The following is a 22,154-nucleotide window of genomic DNA, read 5'->3' on the forward strand; positions in this document are numbered from 1 at the left end:
TGGTCCCTGCAGTTCTACTATCCTATACTCCCCCTTCTGGATCCCTCCAAGTTATCAACAAGTCTTCTAGAAGCAGGTGCCAGAACCCAGGTCACCCTGACTGCCATCAGTAAAAGCAATCATTTGATCTCTAGGAGTGTTTTCCTCTTGGCTAATAACTTCTTAATTTAAAAAAGTCATTTGCAAAGTCATGGAAGAAATTAGTTTTTAGTCACATAAATTATTATAAAGTTTTTCTTCCGAGATGTCTCAAATGTATTGGAGATGCTAGGAAGAGCCCTGCAATAGCGTTAATTGCACTGAACTCAATATTCACTTCTGAAGCAAAAGAATAGCCATCATGTGTATGGTGTTTGAAGGATGACAACGCAGGGGTACCAAGTAATTCCTGACAGGAGGAGAACAAGGAATGCGAAGGGACAGATCCGTTCATGTGCATGTAACGACATTTGGTGTAGTCAAGAGGGATAATTGTGAACCTTGAAATGAGCTCCTACAGATAAGATGACAATGGATAAAATAACCCAGACAATAAGAATAGAAGACAAACTTTAATGGGATCTATATAGGGGATTGGAGGTAAAAAAAAAAAAAAAGAGGGTAGGTAGGACTTTGTGTTAATTTTTTTCTTTATGTTCAGTCTAGAACAGAGTTCCCCAACACATCAGTGAGTCATGATCGGTGTAGGGACTCTGCCTTTTGGCACAACTGAGTGAGGCCTGACCAGTACAAGACCTCAGCTGGCCACCTCCAGCACGAACAAGCCTGCAAACACATTATATTTGTCCTAAATATGTTGTGCCACTGCTCCCACAAAAAATATATTTATTTGGAAACACTAGTATAAAAGATATTCCTTTTCTGTCAACTTTCAAGGCTGTTTTGAAAACATAGCTCCCAGTAGTGAAGCAGATACAGCATCTCTTAGGCAAAAGACAAAGACATTTCTAGTGCAAGCATTGATGGGCACACCCCCATTCATTAAGGCCTAGCATTGCATTAATCTGTGCTGACATCATTTGGTACAGAAATAGCTATGGTTATAGGAAAATTGGTGAACACTCTGTAACTCAATGTCTGAACATTGAGCTACTGCAGAGAGCACATGAGAATGTTCTGCAATGGCATATCAACCTTGATACAAGGACACAATCAAATATGCATAAAAAAGTATGGGGCAGAGGTAGGTGTGAGACATAGCTTAGGATGTGAAAGAGGAGCAAAAGGAAGAAAAAAAGCCCACAGAGAACCAGAATGGCCACAGAGAGAATAACCTGGACTGTATCAGGATAATCACATTTCCCTAAGTCAAAGAAGACAGAAGGTTTTACAATTCTTTGTTATGGAAGGACTAGAATTAAAACTGAAACTGTATGAGCTCAGGTTGAATATTAAAATATTAACTGTAGTTTAGCTTTTTTTGGAAACCAGTTACATATTCAACCAATAAACTGATAATATATAAATATATGGGTGAGCACATTCTGCCACTCAATAAATTATTTCTGATCTATTCCACCGTATGATTTCAGATCCTGTTAACAAGTTATTTTTGTCACATTTATGAAGGCTTGGGAAGGAAAAGAACATTTATAATGAATCCTTGTTATATGTTGGAAATTATACAAATGTTTAATGTGTATCATTCCATTTAAAGTTTATAAACCTATGAGGTAGGTAGGTAGTATTGAACTTGTGATATTCTCTTTTGTAGATGAAAGAAGTGAAGCATATGAAGATTTAAGTTGCCCAATAACAGCTATTAACAAGAAAGATCTAGCTTTAAAGCCAAAGTTTTCTACTCCACCCACTGTTTATCCTACCACAACATGCTACTTAGGACTGGAAGTGTCGTTGTTGAAACTGAATGATGCACCTTGTGAACAAGGACCCCAGCAGAGTAGGGGCTGGCTAGTGTCTCTACCAGTTCCTATGCACAAGATGTCACAACAGCACCATACGTGCTCATATGTGTTCCAGATATGCTTTTTTTTTTAAGATTTTTATTTATTTATTTATTTGAGAGAGACAGAGAAAATAAGAGAGAGAGAGAGAGAGAGAGAGCACGAGTGGGGAGGAGAGGGAGAAGCAGATTCCCCACCAAGCAGGAGCCTGACACAGGACTCAATCCCAGATCCTGAGATCATGACCTGAGCCAAAGGCAGACGCCCAACACTCAGAGCCACTCAGCACCCCCAGATACACTTCTAAAGCAAGGTTTCTCAACCTCAGCACTATTGACATTTTGGGCCAGATGAGTTTTCTTTCATTGTAAGGGGCTGTCATGTGCACTGTAGGATGTTGAATAATACCCCTGGCCTCTACCCACTGAGATGCCAAGAGCACCACCCCAAAAATGTCTCTAGACATTGCCAAATGCTCCCCACCACAGGAAGTAGGGTAAAATTACCCCCATTTGAGAAACATTGCTCTAAGGCCACGAAATAAATATTTTCTTTATTGAAGAGTAACATAAGGCATAGCTAAATTCAATGACTTGCTCAGCAATTTTTAAATAGATTTTATTTATTTTTTCATGAGAGACATAGAGAGAGAGGCAGAGACATAGGCAGAGGGAGAAACAGGCTCCATGCAGAGAGCCCGATGTGGGACTCAATCCCGGGGCCCCGGGATCATGCCCTGAGATTAAGGTAGATGCTCAACTACTGAGCCACCAAGGTGCCCCTTTGCTCTGGAGTTTAAAGGCTGGACATGAATAGAATCTTCAGTTCTTTACTCTGGAGCTAGATTGAAGCCACAACAGTTGTGTACTTTGTTTTTAGTAGCAGGTAGGCTAAGTAACTCCAGCTGCTATACAGATAAAATCTTAGTGCCTTAATTCATTGCAAGATTATTCCTTACTCGTGTTATAATCCAATGTAGGTGTGCCTCCAGGTGATCATTTAGGAACCCAGGCCAGAACCCAGGCTACTTACCTCTTTGACTCTACCACCTTCAACACATGGCTGGAATTTCCTGCATTTACCCAGGGAGTAAGAAAAAGATGTTGAGGAGAACACTTCCTCTCTGAACCACATCAGCCTGTAAATGTCAGACATGACTTCTTTTCACATTTTATTGATAGTCCTTTACCGGGAAGACTTTACAGCAATAATCCTATGCTATGAAAGAAATGTATGTAATTTTAGTGTCTTTTTTCTACCCATCTGCACCACCTTTCAAAGCAGGTACATAAATATTTCAGCCTGATAAGAACCTGGCAATGTAGGCAAATTTAATCCCAGTCGTGTGTGTGTGTCTGTGTGTGTATTATCTCCCCATTTTATACATGGTAAAGTTGGACATGAATACTACCTTTAACTTGATTGATATCTTAGGGCTAGAACTCCAAATTCTCACTCTTGGGTTGGGAGTTCCTACCTAAGAAGGCAGGTGACACATATTCAGCAGAGTAAGAGAGTGCCATTAGCCAAAGAGAGGGACAATGTTATAAGCACTGTCTCTGGAATCTGATTAGGTCAAGTCTTTGGCTTTGCCACCAATTGTTGTGGACGACCTCACACAAGTCCTCAGAGCCTACATTTTCACATCTCAGGACAATCATAGTTACCCTACTATAGCGTGGTAGTAAAGTTTAAATGAGATGATACATGGAAAGTACTTCAAACAATGTCCAATAAATTTTGGTTACTAATACAGCATAAGAAGTAACTAACACACGATCTACAAATTTACAGAATTTTCTTGCTAATATACATCACACTTAAGTTCTATGTATTTTGGGGTTAACTTAGTTTTCTCCACATTAGCCTGTTTAAAAAGAACAAATCAATTCTCATTGACTTCGGGAGATTTGCTGAATTCTACAGTAGAAACTGGGAGAAGAGGCATCTGGGAAAGCAAGTGACGATGATTCAGCATAAAACCATACCCAATTTTGGAAAGCAGCCCAGAGTGCAAGCCCTGCTGATAGCAAGTCAGTAGAATCTTGTTCATTTAAACACCAAGGGCAGCCCAGAGCATTATGAAGGATGGAAGCAAGGTCAAATGTTTTGTGTGTTCTTCTGCCAGTTTAGCTGCCAGAAATTCAAGGGCCAAGGATAGAAACCCAGCACCCAACCTCACTGCCCATTTCATGATTTCGAGTCATCTTGTTTTATAGATGAGGAGACAAAAGATGAGGAGACAAATGCAAAGCAAAGTTGATGGTTACACAGGAGACATGAGTTCCCAAACCATGTTTTGTTTTCTTCATTCTTGTGTCAACTGTCTTACCTGTGTTGCCTTCATATGTGTCATTTTATATTCCATAATACTACAAAGTGCAGTGATATTGCCCCAGGAGGCAAAACACAAAAGTTTACAGAGTATCTTTCTGGAAGCTGCCAATTTTTCCCATACATAAACACCTCTTCAAATTTAAGAGCTACTTCCCCAAAACTGAGGGTGAGTCCCACCTTCTGTCAGCACTTTGCCTCATGTCTTTAAAAAGAAAGAAAGAAAGAAAGAAAGAAAGAAAGAAAGAAAGAAAGATCATTTTCACAGCAAGTTCTTTGTTTATGATGAAAATATTCCAAAGCCCCTTCAGTTGACTGCATAATAACTGAAGATGTAATGGTTTGGTGCACACGGACACCACACCTCAGTAATTTCTGTCAAAAAGATGGGGCATGAAAACCCACTCAGATCGGTGCAGCACAGACATCTCCCCAACCACAAACCCCTCTGAAAGGCATCAGCCTGCCAAGAGAAGAGGTTTCGCCTTCAGCAGACTAGTGTAAAAACAACTCAAAATGTCATCTTAGGGTAACATGTTTCTATGGATTTTAATATGGAAAAAAATTCACATAGATTGAGTCTTATTCTTACAGGATGTAAATTTTGCTTTGAGGATGTGATGGTGGGCACAATATGCCAAAAACAAACTTGTCTCGGAAACATTCTTCTATTGTAAAAACCTAAGGATGGCTTCTTAGAACAACCTTTTCATTTCAGTGATGCAAGATTTCAATATCACCTGGAAGTCAAGTAAAATCTCACTGGGTAATTGTGAGCTTTGTTTATTTGTTTTACTGACTGAGTTGGCAGCATAAATATCTTTAGAGACATATGTATATATGAATCTGTGTATATCTATGCATTACGTAGATGAAATTTCTGCTAGCTGTTTTGACCTACAGAAATGTCTAGTTCATAAAGTTCAGCCTCATATATTCAAGAAACATCTAATAAATATTATAAATGCAACATACTAAAAACATACTTTATGCCCTATGAGAATATGGCATCATACTTCCTACTTCTCTCCTTACTTCATTCTGTTTTACATCCATCCTATATGATACAGCAAAGGACCTAGATGCTGTTATCATAAACTCAGATTATATTCCTTCAACCCAACCAATAACAAATGTCATCCAAATGCCCAGAAACAGTCTTTCAGAATCTGTTACGTGCCAATGAGTTTGTCCTCAAAATAGACCTGCAGAACACTCTGCTGACTTTGCAGGAAACCCTGCATGCTATCAAGAAAATAGAAACCCTGAACTAGCCTTTTCTGCAGAAACAAGAGAGCTCCAGAGAGTGACGTATGTTCCTCAGAATTACAGAACTGAGAGCTAGCCACTGGGTAGAAGACATGAAGATTGAACCAGCAGCCGAACCTTCAGCCGAACCAGCAGAAGGGGGACAGACACTCCCAACCAGTAAGCTAAAGTATCATTTAAGAGCCTTCTATGCAACACTCCATTTTAATAGAGCATGACTCTTCAATGGCTATAAATTGCAGCTTCTGGAGCATTTATATGCAACACTTGGAAAAACCACATCCTTGTTGCAATAGCTAAGCACACAAGCTCTAGAATCAGCTGAATCTCAGCTTTACAGCTATACCCGTAAGATGTGGTTCAAGTACTCATCCTCTCTGTGCTCTAGCTTCCCATCTAAAAATGAAAATGAAAGAAATATCTGCCCTCTATAGTTGCTATAATGATTGAGTTAATAACAGCGTAAAGTGCTAACCAGCTCAGCAAATGATAAGCAATTAATTAACAACTATTATTATTGATTTGATACCATTGTATCCATTCATTGTAAAATCCCATCATTGTATCCTACATTTTTTACTAGGGAAAGGGGAGGGAGATTTGTGACTAAGTGATTTTTGCCTCAGGAAAGAATTATTCCTAAAGAACTGCTTGTCACCTGCCTATTTTCCTATTTTCAAGTGCAAAATATGTCAGCTTTTCATGACAAAGGGGAGACCTGAAACACAGCTCCTTTACCAACATTTAAGTGATATTTATTTTAATATGCATTTCTGCTATATAGGAGATTTCATGAAATTTATTAGGCAGAGTCCTCATGAAGTCACACTGTGGTGGGCCAGTGCAGGGTTAAAGAGATCTAACTGAAGAACATGCTGGGACACAGCTCTGAGCATTGCACACATGGGACCTAGAAGTGAACCACACTTGATTTTAATAAGGGAACCAAATAATGATTTTAATAAGGGAACAATGCTGAACAGTCTTATTGTACATCTAGCAGAGGAAGATGCCATTGTCTTTAGTAGTGGCACTATTATTGCACATGGGACAAAACATGGTAGATTCAGAGAGGATCCTGGATCACTGACATTTCTGGCAGCTGAAAGGAAGAAATGTTCCAGTTGCCTGCATGCAGGGCAAAAAGGAGAGATGGCTGCAAATGTGGCAGATAAAAACACGTCTCCATTTCAGGCTGATAGGACAAAATACAGACTGTACTCCGGTTAAAAGGCTTTCAACCATTTCCAAACAAATTTGTTAGAAAAGCGAGTAAACGCTTTAGAAGTCTTGTGTGAAAGAGGCGAGGGTGAATGGGGACATATGTAAAACAGTTTCACTAAACTTTTCCTCTTATAGAATATTGGATATAAATACAGGAATACAAAATTAAATACTGTCATTTAAGACATCTCAAAGCTAACTGACGGAGTAATAGTAATAAGTTAGATTATCACTTGAATCTTGCATTCTGATTTGGCACTGAATTTTGAAAACAATTGGGGCTGTTCAAGATTGGCAGCTATTCTTTGATTTTGCACTCAGTGCTTTGTCGTAGGCATATCTAGCTAGTCAACTGACTAGATGTGCATTATTAGCTGGCCAGAATACAGTATTAGGTTTACAGTTCATTTTCCTTTCTGAGCCATCTCCTCACCCCATCCTCTAGGAAGTCAAGTCTTCTAGAAATCCTGGATCAGCAAGAACTCTTAGAGACATTGTATTTGGGTGAACCTGTATCAGAGCATACCATCAACTCAAAAGGCCATCAACTTTAATATACCCAAAGTTGCAAAGTAGGGGAGTAGTAGTAATTTATTGTTTTATAGATATATTTAATTTATAAAACTATGTAATTCCTATATAACAATACTTAAAAGATACATTTATGTATCTTTTGAAAATGAAGAAATAACAAATAAAACACACCAACTGAAATAATGCAGAACAATAAAAGTAAAAATTAAAATGGATGGTTAGGACCACCATCAGGCCATGCTCAAAAAACAAAACAAAACCAAAAACAAACAAACAAAAAAACAAAAAAAAGAAGCCAACATTAGTCATATGCTTAAAAATTAAGATAAGAAAAGCCAACATAGTGAAAAGAGAAGCTGGCTGCAGATACCAACAACTCCTGCATTTACCTCCTCCTTCCATTTTCAGCACTCTGCAGAAACAGCAGAATCACATTAAAGCTATGATCAAGGAATTCCATAAGAGAAATGAGAGAAAAAAGATCTGGTGAACAATATAAGAAAAATTATCCCTAGTCATATTGGGAGGTGTACATGTATGTCTATTACTCTATGTGTACATGTATAGTATATAATTATTTGTATATGTACATATAACTACATAGATATGTATACATAATATATATTCAAATATATATAACTACATCAATATATATACATAATACATATTTGTAGTTAGTGAAATGAATGAAAAGATAATCAGTTTTATATGAGGATGAGAAGACAATATAATTTTTCAACTATGGGTGAAATAATTTATCAGCTAGAAAAGCCTCAGAAAAATATCAGGGGTCTAAAGTAAACCAGCAGTTCATTAAAAAGCTGGAATGTGAAATTGCATTAATTGCATTAAGAAAAATTAGTTTAACTTACATTCACCAAACTAAAATAGGATAAACAGGCCCTCTATGGCAGGGACTGCTAATTGTTCTCCAATATCTGAGCCATCTTTCTTCCCTTTTGGTAATGGCAAATTTTAAGTGTTGGTTATAGACTCTTGGCCACTGAGCTAGAGACTACATCTCTCATATTTCTTTTCAACTAAGCATAGTCATGTCACTAAGTTCTGGCCAATCGAACATGAGCATCAATGATATATTAACATTCTACATCACATCTTTTTTTTTTTTTAAGATTTTATTTATTCATGAGAGACACAGAGGGAGAGAGAGGCAGAGACACAGGCAGAGGGAGAAGCAGGCTCCATGCAGGAAGCCCGATGTGGGCTCCATCCGGGACTCCAGGATCACGCCCTGAGCCGAAGGCAGACGCTCCACTGCTGAGCCACCCAGGAGTCCCTCTACATCGCATCTTTAAAAGGAAACTGCTCACCATCCATGTTCTTCTACTTTTCCACAGCTGGAATGAGGACATGGTGCTGTGACCCATGTTCAGCCATATGAACTCTGGCATACACATGGTAGAACAAGATAAAAGAAACTAGAATACCTGGATAACCACATAGAGTAGGGTTAAACTGCCCACTGATTCAGATGTTAACATGAAAAAAGCCATGTCAACATTGCGGCAAATATCAGTCTTGCTTCGGTGTTGTGTTTCGCCCTTAATAACCAAGTATACCTTTGAGAACCTTCAGGAAGTTCTCAGAAATAAAATAAAAAAATAAGATACACTGTGGCTCTGATATTTTAAAAGCTTTGTTTTTTAAAAGGAAAAGACATTAACAAATGCTTTGACAGAAGATATGATTAGTAATAGGTACTTTGTAGCTTCAAAATTTCATAGGTTGAGTTGAACTAAGTCATTAGCCAAACTTTGAAGAAGTAAATAATCTGCACCAAGAACAATTTTCTAAGTCAGGAGAAAGAAATGTCTTTTTAAAGACTGGTTAAGTCATAGGTCAAGGAAAATCAAAACCTATCATTCCTAGAAAGCTTTAAAACAATTTCAAATTGCCTACTCTGGACTTCAGGATTATTCTGCTTTCCATAGAAGCTGGGCTGCAATGCAAACATTCTAGCTCCAGAATCGTATTAAATTAAAAATCTATTTTGTATTAAAAATCTATTCTGTAGAGGTTAATGTATCACTCCAAAATTTCCCAGAGAATTAATACTTAGTGTCAAGAGTTGGAAGAAAATAGGTTAGGAATGTTTCTGATGTTGGAGAGACACATGTAAACACATCAGCAGATATTTACACTTCCAAGTAGAACACTTAACAGAGAGCAAAATATTTACTTAGACAACCCTAAAGGGTAAATCTCTTTTAAAAGAATAAACTCTTAATTACTCTTAATTAGATTACAAAAGTGGGCAGAAGTACTTGTAGCTTTATACAGATTTTAGAAATATTCTAAAATTTTTTCCTCCCTGCAAATAACAGCTTGTCCAATGTGCTACGTCCTTTCCAATTCAGGTCAAGGGTACTGTCCTCTGCAGAGCTTTCAAGCCCCCAGGCAAAGTCAAGGTTTTCATACTCTGTGCTTTCTAGCATTTCCTGAACATTCTACTACACGGCTTAATCCAATAAGCATTTGTTTGTTCGCTCTGCTTTCCACTTAACTGGAATTCCTAAGAACACCCATAGGTAGAGCCTCACATACAGGAGCATAGGCTCTAGAGACAGGCAGGGTTCAAATCCTAGCCCAAATCAGATGCACCTAACTTAAAGATGTGACTTTACCCTACTGAGCCTTATCTCTAAAATATATGAAATTTTCTCTTAAACGAGTTTCTGAGAATTAAGTGAGAATATATGATAAATGCATTAATACAGGATAAATTTTTCAGACCTGTGCCTGGCACCCCCCCCCCCCAAAAAAAAGCCATTGTTTTTTTCAAGTCAGTTTCTGACTCCAAAGTTGTCTAATAAAAACTTGTTTGAACAAATGGTGGGTTAACTCCAAGCAGGACAACTTTAAGAATGGAATGAATCAGGCAGCCCGGGCGGCTCTGCGGTTTAGCGCCGCCTTCAGCCCAGGGTGTGATCCTGGAGACTAAGGATAGAGTCCTGCGTAGGGCTCTCTGCATGGAGCCTGCTTCTCCCTCTGCCTGTGTCTCTGCCTCTCTCTCTGCATCTCTCTGTGTCTGTCATGGATAAATAAATAAAATCTTTAAAAAAAAAGAATGGAATGAATCATATAAAGCAAGTGTTGCTTGTTAAAATATTTGAAATCTTCCAGTGGAAACATAACTTCATAAAACAGTGGGATGATCACAATCCAACACCATTATCTCACAGGCTTACCAGAGATGACTGCCAGAATATTAGTCTAAAATGCAACAATTTAGCTCAGAATATTAGTCCTTCCCTTGCAAACCTGGAACTTGAAATTGAAAACCCTGCTTTTCAATGACATTTATCTAACCAAGAAAATTTATGCTCTAGTTTTGAGTCATTTATTCAATGCAGACTACCTGAAATGTTCCTTCTTTTCAGTGTCACCTATTAATTCCCATGATTTCCACTCCTGTGAATAGCTGGTGTCTTCTAATTGTTTGTATCATAATTGTTACAAGAAGAAAACATCTGTTTAAATGCAGCATGTCACAAGGAATGTACCCAAAAATCTGTCTCTTTACTGTGTCAGCATCTAATATTATCAAAAACTTTCATTTACCATTTTCATCCTTCAAAAATTATTTGGAAAATCTCCCCGAGTGGAAAGTGCACATGGGCACCTGGCAAACACTCAGCAAGCACTGCAGGTCATAGGACCTTAGATTGGGTTTCCCCAGAAGTATCAGTTGTGACAAGGATGTGAGCACAGGAATTCTTTTTGGTAGACAACCTCAAAAAATCCTAGCACAAGAGTGAAAAAGTAAAGAAGAAAGGGAAAGAAAGCCCATGAAAGTGTGACATCCATAAATACAACTCTGTACGCCCTCAGGGAGGTCACATTAGAACTCCAGGAGCCAGAGTAGAACATGTATCCCAGTTTTCATGTCCGAGGTAGGAGGGAGCTGAGGCATTTATACACTGATTCACAAAAGTCATTGTTTGAGGACTGTCTTATGGTCATAAACATTCTGTGGCACGTGGGCTGCCACACATTCTAGCATAATAGACTTTAGAGTTTCAAGAAAAAAATAAAGAGTAGCATACAGCAGGCATGTAACTGCAGATAATGGCCATGCTAGAACATAGTAGTGGCTATGAAGGATACAAGTGGAATATTGGCAGCATTTGCCACACCTAGCTAATCCCTATGTCCATATGGAAACTCAAGACAGTAAAATTGCTTAATAATTGCAGGAAAGATTCAAACAAGTAAGCACAGCCTGCGTGAGGAAGTAATTCTGTAAATAGGTTGGGATTTATGACATTTATGCATTCATGAGAGCAAAATAACACTGAAGGCCAATGAGAAATTGCCTCTTAGCATCGATTACACTTTCATAAAATAAAGTGAGAGGAAATGAATGTTCTTAATCTCCTTCAATACTTCTGTCTCAAAATAGTTCAAGGAGGTCTCCAGTCCTTTGATAGAAGATCTGCCGATGTCATGTTTTGCCTAGTGACACTATGTAAAGTCTCATTCATTCCACAAACATTTGTATGATATTTATGACATATAAGCCATAATTTAGAGTGCGGAAAAAATATCAACCAGGTCTTTATTGCCTGATGTGATCAATGCCTTTTCTGCTCCATACAGAACCTGTGGTTTGCAGTTTCTTTGGAAGGAGTATGAAGTGGGAGAATGCTGGGAACTGTTACCTGACATTTCTGCAGAACATCAAAACTAAATAAATGTCTTTCAGTGATATTTCATTGGTGTGACCTCTGTAATGATGCGTTAAATAATCGTCGATGATTTTTGAGTGTGCACACGCGCGTGTGCACATTCATGCATGCACGCTCTTTTGGGACTGTGAACTCCTCAAGGACCTAGGAATAACTCCTGTACATAATTTTAAAGCTTCCTTTCCTCACTGTATTAATCACAGCAACCTAGCCCAGTGTTATGCTTAAAGAAGTCACCGGAAGTGTTCGTTGAATTTGACAAAGAAAAGCAAGAGTACATATTTCTTCCTGATTTAGAAGTCAACATCTTCCTTCTGAATCTCCAGTTCCCGCATTTAACCTATTCCTCTAGATAAATATGTTTAAAAAAACAGCTCGACCACATATAAACATTAGCAAAAGTGTTGTTATATTATAATTTTGACATACTAATTTAGCCATTTTTTTTTCAGCCATGACTGAGCATGCTATTAGGCCAGATGCAGTTGGGCTGACAACAATGTAATGATGAAAAAGAATCATTATTAAATATGGTGGTTTAAAAAAGCCTGGAGATTCCTTGACAATCCCTCCATCAAGAGGTGGAATCTATGTCTCTTCTTAAAACATGAGCTACCTTAGTGATTTCCTGCTAACTTACAGAAGCCTGGGTGTTAAAGGGCAACACAGCTGCTACCTGGGTTCTCTCTCTTGAAGTATGCCTCTTTGGAGCATTGAGTCACCAGGTGAGAAGCCTAGCTATCTTGAGTCCACCGTGCTGATCAGTCTATATGGAAAGAGGACATAGAGACAGGGATGCAGACACAAGAGCCTCAGGTGAGCAGACCTCAGTGATCCCTCCTTCACTGGCCTACCTGACCCCTAGGACCAGAATAGGGAACAGCAGCAAATGATTGTGCTGTTTTATGAGACCAAGTTTGGGGTGATATGTTACCCATCAGTTGTTAACTGGAACATTATGTACCTAGTAGATATATTTTTCCACAAAAACCTTATCTATAACTGAAAGTATCCATGATTATATTTTAGAAGGGGCATAAAACATATAAGAAAGAGAAGAATGGCCAACTTCTGCAAATGTGTGTGTAACAAAGTTCATTCTGGCATCAGAGCCCTCTTGGGAATATGTTTTCAAAGGAGTCAGTGAGCTGGGTTTGACTGGAAACCCTTCTCACTCTGTGGGATGGAGATCTGACTGCAGCAGGAGGCTTTAAAAAAAAACAAAACAAAACAAAAAAACTTCGCCTTTCTAATGAGCAAGAGCTGTTCCTTTCAATTCCGACACAATGTGAGGTATATTTTTTATGTCAGTTCTGTCACACTTTGACATGTGGTACAGCCCCAAACAATTCAACACATGCTTGGTCAGTAACAGCTACTTCCCTTCTCTGACAGACCATGTAGGCTGCCCACGCTACCAAGCGAAGAATTTTAAGGAGCTCTTCCAGATTTATGCCTTTGCCTGTCATTTTATTTTTTTTTTTTTTTTTTTTTTTTTTTTTTTTTTTGCCTGTCATTTTAAATTCAAAACATTGGAAGTAAATTTTGGGGCTCTTCTACTTTCTGAGAGTTACCTTACATTGATCTAGATAAATAGTTTGGTTTGTTTTAGTGTCTGACGATGTAAGTCTCTTTAAAAACTAATTTAAGAAATGCTTGTAGAGTATCTTTTTATTCTATATTCATAAGCATCTTCTGTCTTAAAATTTAGTGAATTTTTGAAGGCACCATCCACAAGAATTACAAGATTCCTGTATTATATTCTACAGTGTTATATTCTATCCACCTATTCTATTTTATACTTTATTCCTTAGCTGGTGGTACTCCTTATACATTATTGCAAAGAACTTTGCTTTGTAAGATGGGACTATATAACCTTAGAATTCAGGGGGGAAAGGAGAAATGGAAAAGCATTGACAGAGGAAAGAAAAACACAGAAAAAAAATTGTTTTTAAGTAGGCTCCACATCCAGCACAGAGCTCAACACAGGGCTCGAAGTCACAACCCTGAGATTTGGACCTGAGCTGAGATCAAGAGTTGGACTGCTGAACCATGGAGCTACTCAAGTGCCCCACACAGGAAGAAAGTTTTAATAAAATAATTAGGATGGCTTCAGTAATCTAATTTTTGGAGTATTTTGGTAGATGTATTCAGTAGGGCTCCTCCAGGAACACACTAGAGATAAAGGCTGGAGTGCAGGATGGTCATCTGGGAAAAATGATCCCAGGAAGCAATGATAGGTGAATGCCAATGCAAGTCAGGAAAGTGAAGGAAACCCGGAAAGAGTGTTTAATTAAACAGATAACTGGGGCTGGTAATGAGGCTCAGTCCTGTGGGGGAGAGCAAAGCTCAGATTGTCCCACCTGAAAGCCAAAAGGCTTGGGGTCCTTTGCTACCAAAGCCCATCTGTAATTGATGGAGGGCTGCTTCCAGGGTCTTTAACTTTTTGTTCACTTTCAGTCTGGCTGAGAACTGACATGGCTGAGAACACATGACTGAGAACATTCCAGAGGCCAAAGAGATCTCTTAGACAGAAAGTCTCAAGTAATTATAGCAAGAAGCTGGCAGGATAGAACAGATGCTAAGGGAGTATGGACAGGGCACTGACATGTCTGATATGGTAGCTGAAGTTCTCCCTAACACCATGCTAGGGCAGAGCAGATACATGGTGATGGTCTTTATTTGGGGATTTTTATTTATTTGGATACATCTTGGTGACTTGGTAACAGAGTTTTAGACTTTGTGTTATTATCAAAGCCAGTCTAATCTCGTTGGGGACCTTGTACCAATGGAGGTTTTAAAATGTGATTTTTGAGAACTATGGAGTATTAATAAAATATTTAAAGGACCCCTTGCCCTCTTTGGCCTGTTATCAGAGGCCTACTGTTCCCATCCCAGAACCCATATCACCCCTCTGGTTGGTTCAGAGTCTCTCCTAAACTCCAGGGCAGCAAAAATGTTTATTTTAAAAGTCAGTTTTCATTAACATACACCAAACACATAGCATAACATGGCAGTTTATATGAGGAACCCAGGACTGGAAAGCTCATTTATGAAGTGCTTGCGGGGGTGGGAGGGGGGCAGATATAAGGGGTTTGATGAATAGTAATTAGGAGCAGGAAAAGGGCCACCTGGTTTAAAATCTGCTTTGAATCAGAATTTCTCTCACATATGTTTACATTTTACTATAAAAGAGAACAAGTACACAGCCATACAAATAAAAAATACCAAGGAGAATACTTTCACAATTTGTTGCAATTGTGTACCATCCTCTCTGAACACCGAAAAATTAGCTTACTACCTAAATAATTTATTTCAGTAATGCGTGTGAACAGAGAAGTGCAGAGAGATAAGTGGATGCACCAGAAACTGAGCAGGAAGTATGCTTGTTTCCCACCCCCCTTCCTTTTCTTGACTTTTCCTCTCCCTTCCTTTCCTTTTATTCTTCCCTTCTTCCCTTTGATCTCCACTTCATTTATTTCTTTCGAGTAGTAGTTATCAGAGGCTTGGAGGAAGGAGAGAAGATGAAACACTGATGGAAGGGTACAAAGTCTCAGTCCTAGGTGAATAAGTGTTGGGAGACTGAATATACAGCATAATGACTACAGTAAAGGATAATGTATACTTGAAATTTGCTAAGAGTGTAGATCTCCAGTGCTTCCACCATTTAAAAAAAAAAAAAAGTAACTGTGAGGTGCTGGATTTGTTACTTGCTTGATGGTGGTAACCACTTCACAGTATATATCAAAACATCATATTGCACACTGTACATATATTCAACTTTTATTTGTCAATCATACCTCAGTAAAGCTGGAAAAAGTTATTTTTTGTTAAAACTGTTTTTACATTACTTGATAATGGGTACATGGATGGCAAAGGAAAGTCTTATTAGTTAGGTGCAGAGTGGTGTCAGGGCACAGCCAGAATGGCATGAAAAATGCTCATGGAATGATACGCAAGTCATGGTTTAGTCTCCCTGAGAGCTGGCTTAAAGGAAGACAGCCAGAGTAACAGGAGTGACCACATATGGAAGTCTAACTGGAGCAGCAGCGCCAGAGCAATGGCTTTTGAGGCTCTGAGCCTACAGCAATCCTGCCTGCAGGCCAATCTCCTTGTCATTTACAAGTGGTGTAATTTAGAGTGAGATAACATCTATGAACCTGAATTTCCTCCTCTGCAAAACAGGGAAGTGCATAATGCCTAATACCTGCCTCCTAAAAGGAAAATATGCTAATAGAAGTGGTCCCCTAGAACAGAGTCTGGCATACAACAGACACTTGGTAAATATTGACTGCTGTTCTCTGGGCTCCCACGTTTTGTATTTGATTCCCAGTCTTCAACTTCTTTTGTCTGTGTGTCTATGTTACTGTAAAAACACACCTACTTTATTTATTACAACACAATAATGACCTATAGAAAACATTTATTAATGCATCATATAGTTACTGAAAATGTTGCATGCATCATGCTAAACTCTTCTATATACAGGCAGCTAAAATACTGTGTCACTCATCTCACTCTTGTCGCTGAAAATCTGGTGCTAACACTTTTTTCTTAAGATTTTATTTATTTATTTGAGAGAGAGAGAAAGCACAAATGACGGGAGGAAGAAGAGAGGTAGGGGGAGAAGCAGACTCCCCACTGAGCGCACAGCCTAATGCTAGGGGGCTGGATCCATGGACCCCGAGACCATGACCTGAGCCAAAGTCAGACCCTTAACCGATTGAGCCACCCAGGCACTGCTGGTGGAAATATTTTCAATAACACTGCTAATTTCATCATAGCATGGCACAGTGATACAATGCGTGTGACACATTCAGTGCCTTGGTTTTGAGTGAGTAGGGTCTTTATTTCACTGGAGTAATCCATCATCATCCATGGAGTCATAATAAGGAAAAGGAAAAAATGTGAGGCTTTAACATCAGCGATGACTACTTTTTTTTTTTTTTTAAGAAAAAGGGTAGTTTCTATAAAATAACATTTAGTTTAGTACATTAAGAATGTTCTGAAATGGAAGGGTCAGAAGACCTAGAAGTCAAACTGAGCTTAATTCAGATGCTTTATATTCATTAAAAGTCACTCCCTACCTCGCCAAAAATCAAACAAGGACTTAATAATGAACTTGAAATACTGTAAGGTCAGAAAAAAAAAAAAAAACACACAAATACATATCTCCAATGTGGCTAAGGAATTGTTTTTTAATCTTGGTGGTCACATAAACCATATAAAACTTACCAAAAAAAATATTTTAAGTAAAAACCTAGTATTAGTGCTAGGGTGTATTGCAGAGATAAGTACTCCCATTTTATTTATGAATTCCAAACTTAGTGTTGGTCTCTGCATTCCAATATAGAAGTTGAGAGACTAACTTAAAAAAAAAAAAAAAAAAGAAGAAAAGAAATATTCTTAATGTATTCTCAATGAAAGAAAAGTAAGTGGAGCCAATAGTGTTCCAAGGAAAATAAGGAGAAATAATTAGAATTGCACATAAACTAAAAAGTGACAGATGAACAAGTTATTCAATAACTGCCTTCAAAACTATGATGTTCTGTTACAAGGTGAATATTAACATTTTATTCTTTATTTCTACAATGAAAACAAACAAACAAAAACACCAAAAACCTTACTAAACAGAACCAAGATGGGTAAATAATGAATAGCAGGTACCAAAAAAGACTTTGACAATAATCTGGGTTGGGTGTTGAGCTCATCTTTACAAATCCCATCTGGTCACAATTGGGAGATAGGAACACCTTAGAATTTGCATGTTCATTTTATGATAAGAATTTGCAAGTTCCCCAATTTCACATATTTGCATGGGATCTTATAGGTGTGTGTGTGTCTGTCTGTCTGTGTGTGCGCGCGTGCGCAAAATTGCTCATTCAACAGATATTTGCAAAGTATTCACTTGTGCCAAGCACTCCAGTAGGTGATAGGAGACAGTGCTTGTGATAACAGTGAGGCAGTCCCTGCCACCATGGAGCTCACAAACAAGGATGGTAGAGTGCTCATTTCAGCAGCACATATACAAACGAGGATGGTAGACATTCCTTAGAAATGGGATTACCCAAACAAAGCTCTGATTACAGAATGCCTATTGCAGTGACACACAATGGATCTTTTGCAAGTCTGGGAGGCACGGGAAGGCTTCCCCAAGGTAGGTCTTATCAAGTGAGCTGAGATCCCAAAGGCATAAAAATCTCAAAGCCAGAGGAAGGTAAGGAGAAATAGCTCTTGTCAACTGCTTAGTTCAAAGAAGACCTTGATGAATTTGAGGAACTGGGAAGAGATGTTGGTGAAGGTAGCAAGGTGAGCGTGGGGGATGATGACAGAGGATAAGGCTGAAAACCTGGGGGGAAGCCAGTGGCAAGTTCTTCTAAGCCAGTGTGAACCCCAGATCAGCATAACATCTCTTAGGAATGTGTTAGGAAAAGAAAAAAAAAAAAGGAATGTGTTAGAAATGCAAAGCATGGGGCTCGACCCCAGACCTCCAGAATCAGACACTCTGGGGGTGGGGTCCAAGAATGTGTATTCACTCCACCAATGAATCTGATGTAACCTCAACTTTGAGAACATTCTGGTTTTTTAAAAAGCATTTTGGTGTGGTCTCCTTGCCCCAAGCTGTTAGAATCACTTCTCAACTTTATTCTGTCACATCAGTCAGCCTCTATTGCCACTCACCTTCGTTGTAAGCACAGCCTCTCGAATGATCACCCACCCTGTATTCGTCTTTTCACTCACTTGTTCGTTCATTTATTTGGTATTTATTGACACTTTCTATGTGTTTTAGTACATTAGTGGACAAAATAAAGATCTCTGTCCTGGTAGGGTTTACATTACTGTTTGTGGGCAAGACATAGGGTGGACAGAAAGTAAGCCAAAAAACATGAAACATAATTAATGAACAAATTATATAAGATGGATGGTGATAAAAGCCACTGGGGATAAAAAGAGTATTTGTGACTACAGCAGGGCGTGGAGGGCTGTACTAACAGAGCTGCCTTTAACCGATCTCTAAATATCCATTTTATAAATGGGAAAAGAATCTCAATTTCCCAGGTAGCTTGCACCTCAGATGTTTCTGCCTCCCATCCCTTGACCTCCCTCCATGTCATTGCAGCTGTACTTTTGGTTATCTGGAAAGTAGTCACTGAGAGAAAGATTTTTATACAAGCATTTATTAGGGAATCCTTATGGGATCAGCGCCTGTTGAAGCAAATGAATGGGGAGAGAAGAAAAATGTTGGGGGCAGAAGGAGAAGTTAGGCTCTGAACAGTTGTCAAAGAAGTCTCAGCCAACCCCAGTGGAATTCTGAATTGGGATGGTCCTACATACAGAGTTTTCCTAAATTGGAATGAAGAGCCTGGGTCTTATATGCTGGAATCAACACTAGATTGGATGTGTGCTGCCAGAGTGCAAGCTGGCTCTCTGTTGGCAATGTCAACTCCCAGAGAGGGAATTGTCTAGAAGAGATTGTGATCCTGTACCTCGGACCTTACCAGCACTGATTGATTCACCAGTTGTCAGGGTAGGGCAAAGGTATGGACAAGAAGGCAGAAAAACCAACGCCCTTCAGCTTTCTTGGAATCTTCTATTCCAGAGAATCCCATGATAACATCTTCCCACAGAATGCCCAGCAATGCGGATCTGTGGCTCAAGCACTTTGTAGACTTCGCATCAAAACTGTAAGTGAGTGTTTGCAGGGAGGGAATGAGCCCTGCCAGATATCAATAAAATGTACAAGTGCTCATTCAAGAAGAGTAAAAACTGCCAAAATTATAATTGCTTGTAACTGGAAGTAGGCAAAGAAATTAATGTTGCTGAATAGCATTTAGCCCCCGGAGAGCTGGCAAATTTAGTCAAGATTGCATAGCATAGAAAAACTGGAGCGAAACATTTCAGTCAATATGGTCTGCTTTCTCTGAAATCCACGAGTGGTCATAGTTAACACGGTAAATATTTAATTCCATCACTTACGACTGCCCTTTGCCCTTCGCATTTGACTTTGGCGGCTGTGGGAGCTTGAGGCAAACACTCACAGCTCCTTCCCTCCGCCTAGAGCTAGCTCCTTTCTCCACTGACAGCAGCCTTGGGGCAAGTCCCAGTAACAGTGGAAGTAAGACTGGTAGGCATGGGAAACTTCGTGAGGTGGGAAGTAGAATGTCCAACGTCTACACTGAGAGCTGGAAAGGACAGCAAAGATGAAAGAGTCCACCCTACACCCCCTTTTATACAGAAGAATATGAGGACATGGAACCCAGAGAGAAAAGTAATGTGGTTTTGCACAGTCACACAGCCACATCTGTTTCTGGTGTAGCTCACGGTCACCAGAGCTGTGTGGTGACTCTGCAGCCTGTTGACATAGCTGGACTCCACAAAATTCCTCATTTGACTTCCCTGAATGTTTCTGACTAGAGTGGGCCACAAGACATGGTACTGAGGAGAGTTGGAAAAAGGAAGTCAAGAGACAGCCATACTATTCTTCACACTCAGAAGGTGACCGAGTGCTTTGTAGTCCATGCCTGTTGTCACTCACTCAATGGCTCCTTTATTGAGCATGCAATGGCTCCATCTCTTCCTGCTCTCTCATGTTCTCTCTCCCTGAATAGTTATGTGTTCCACTCCATAGTGAAGCTTCTCCTACAGGACCCTTGCTTTGTCAGGGTCGGAGGAAGTGACGATTGACCTGGGTCCAGTCTGTTTTAGTGGCATCCAGTTCATGCTCCAGAGTTCCAGCTTGTCCTCACTCTCCCTCACTTTATGCCCATCTTCCCTCCCCCACAGGCATCAAACTCCAGCTTCAGATGTGAAAACAGCAGACTTATAGAGACTGTTCAGTATCTCCTTACAATTGTACATAGTCAAATCCCTGTAACAAATCATTAGTGGCTCTCCATCTCAAACTGAACTTGACTGAAACAAGGTGCCTGTAGCTGATAAAATCTTTGCTCAAAATGGTCCCTGGTATTTGGGGAATGGCCTCACCCACTGTTAGACCCAGGTTCACTGATTTTCCATTTTTCTCTTCTGCTATCATCATCTAAGATTTCCAAATTCAGGAGTTCTATTTCATTTTCATTTTAAAGTTGTTTTAATTATTTGTCATTTTCCTGCTGCTTAGTTATATTTGAATAATAAAATGGTAGCTAGTATTTATTGTTTACTCAATGAACCCAAGACTGATTTTTAGCATTTTTTTGTCATATGGTAGCAGGTTTTTTGTTTTGTTTTGTTTTTGTTTTATTTGTTGCTTTGGGGATTTTTTTTTTTTTTTTTTTTGCATATGGGAAAACTCAGGCAAACAAAGGTCATATAGCTTTCCCAAAGGCATAGAGTCAGAAATCAGCAGAACCAGAATTTAAAGTCAGGTTGGTTGACTGAAGGCCCCAATTGTCATACTATACTGCCTCTAATAAAGAGATTTTGTTTAAATGTATGATTTCTCACATACTTTATAATATTTTGGCATCACCATGGGTTCCCTTAAATCACTACTACTTTCCTCCATAGCTTAGGAGATACAGTGCCACTCGAAGAAGAATTAAGAGCTACTGTGGCACCAAATTTTAATGACCTATCCTTTTTTTGCATCCATGACAGGCATTACTAATCTATGGATGGCACTCATTCCAACTCTTCCTAGTTATGGCTGCAGAGTACTCTAAAGCAGTACTCTAAAGGCAGCTGTTACTAACTAGTTGAACATGGCACTCAAGATGCTAACTCAGATGTAGAAAAAGGATAATGTTGGCAGAGACAAGGATGAGCTCAGCATAGAATATGAAAATCAGACCACCAATCAAACAACATACTCATTCAGCTCTTCCTATATAATATACCCATTGGGAGGATACAAATAATTATGACATCGTCTCTGACTTCACGGAATTTATGCTATATCAGAGTAACAAAACATTTATACATATAAAAATAGCCATTAATATAAAGCAGTTTGTGAGTGTTGAATAATCACACAAGCATTAGATTTCCAGAAAACTGAATTTGAGCTGGGTTTTGGGAAATATTTAGGTTTTGGATAGATAAAGGCAAAAAGGCATAAGAATAAAAAATATTCCAAGAAGGAGAATGAAGTGTGTGAAATTTCTGATGATGAATGAAAAATGTCAAAATGAGTTGGGGCAGAGATTTGAAGAGGAAAAGACAAAGGAAATATGAAGTG

The 22,154-nt window shown here is 39.0% G+C and overlaps 1 protein-coding gene and 1 long non-coding RNA gene across 3 annotated transcripts in view; one reads left to right on the forward strand and one right to left on the reverse strand.

Annotated features, from left to right (window-relative positions):
• The window catches only part of PLCB1 (phospholipase C beta 1), a 670,290-nt gene that overhangs the window by 481,447 nt on the left and 166,689 nt on the right, over window positions 1–22,154 (reverse strand). The window lies entirely within an intron of this gene.
• LOC140617849 (uncharacterized) lies at window positions 5,450–12,001 on the forward strand. Its single transcript, XR_012017998.1, has 2 exons — window positions 5,450–5,666; window positions 11,886–12,001. It is a non-coding gene; the product is annotated as an uncharacterized lncRNA (long non-coding RNA).

The sequence above is a fragment of the Canis lupus genome, chromosome 26, assembly GCF_048164855.1.
Source record: "Canis lupus baileyi chromosome 26, mCanLup2.hap1, whole genome shotgun sequence".
Taxonomy (NCBI): domain Eukaryota; kingdom Metazoa; phylum Chordata; class Mammalia; order Carnivora; family Canidae; genus Canis; species Canis lupus.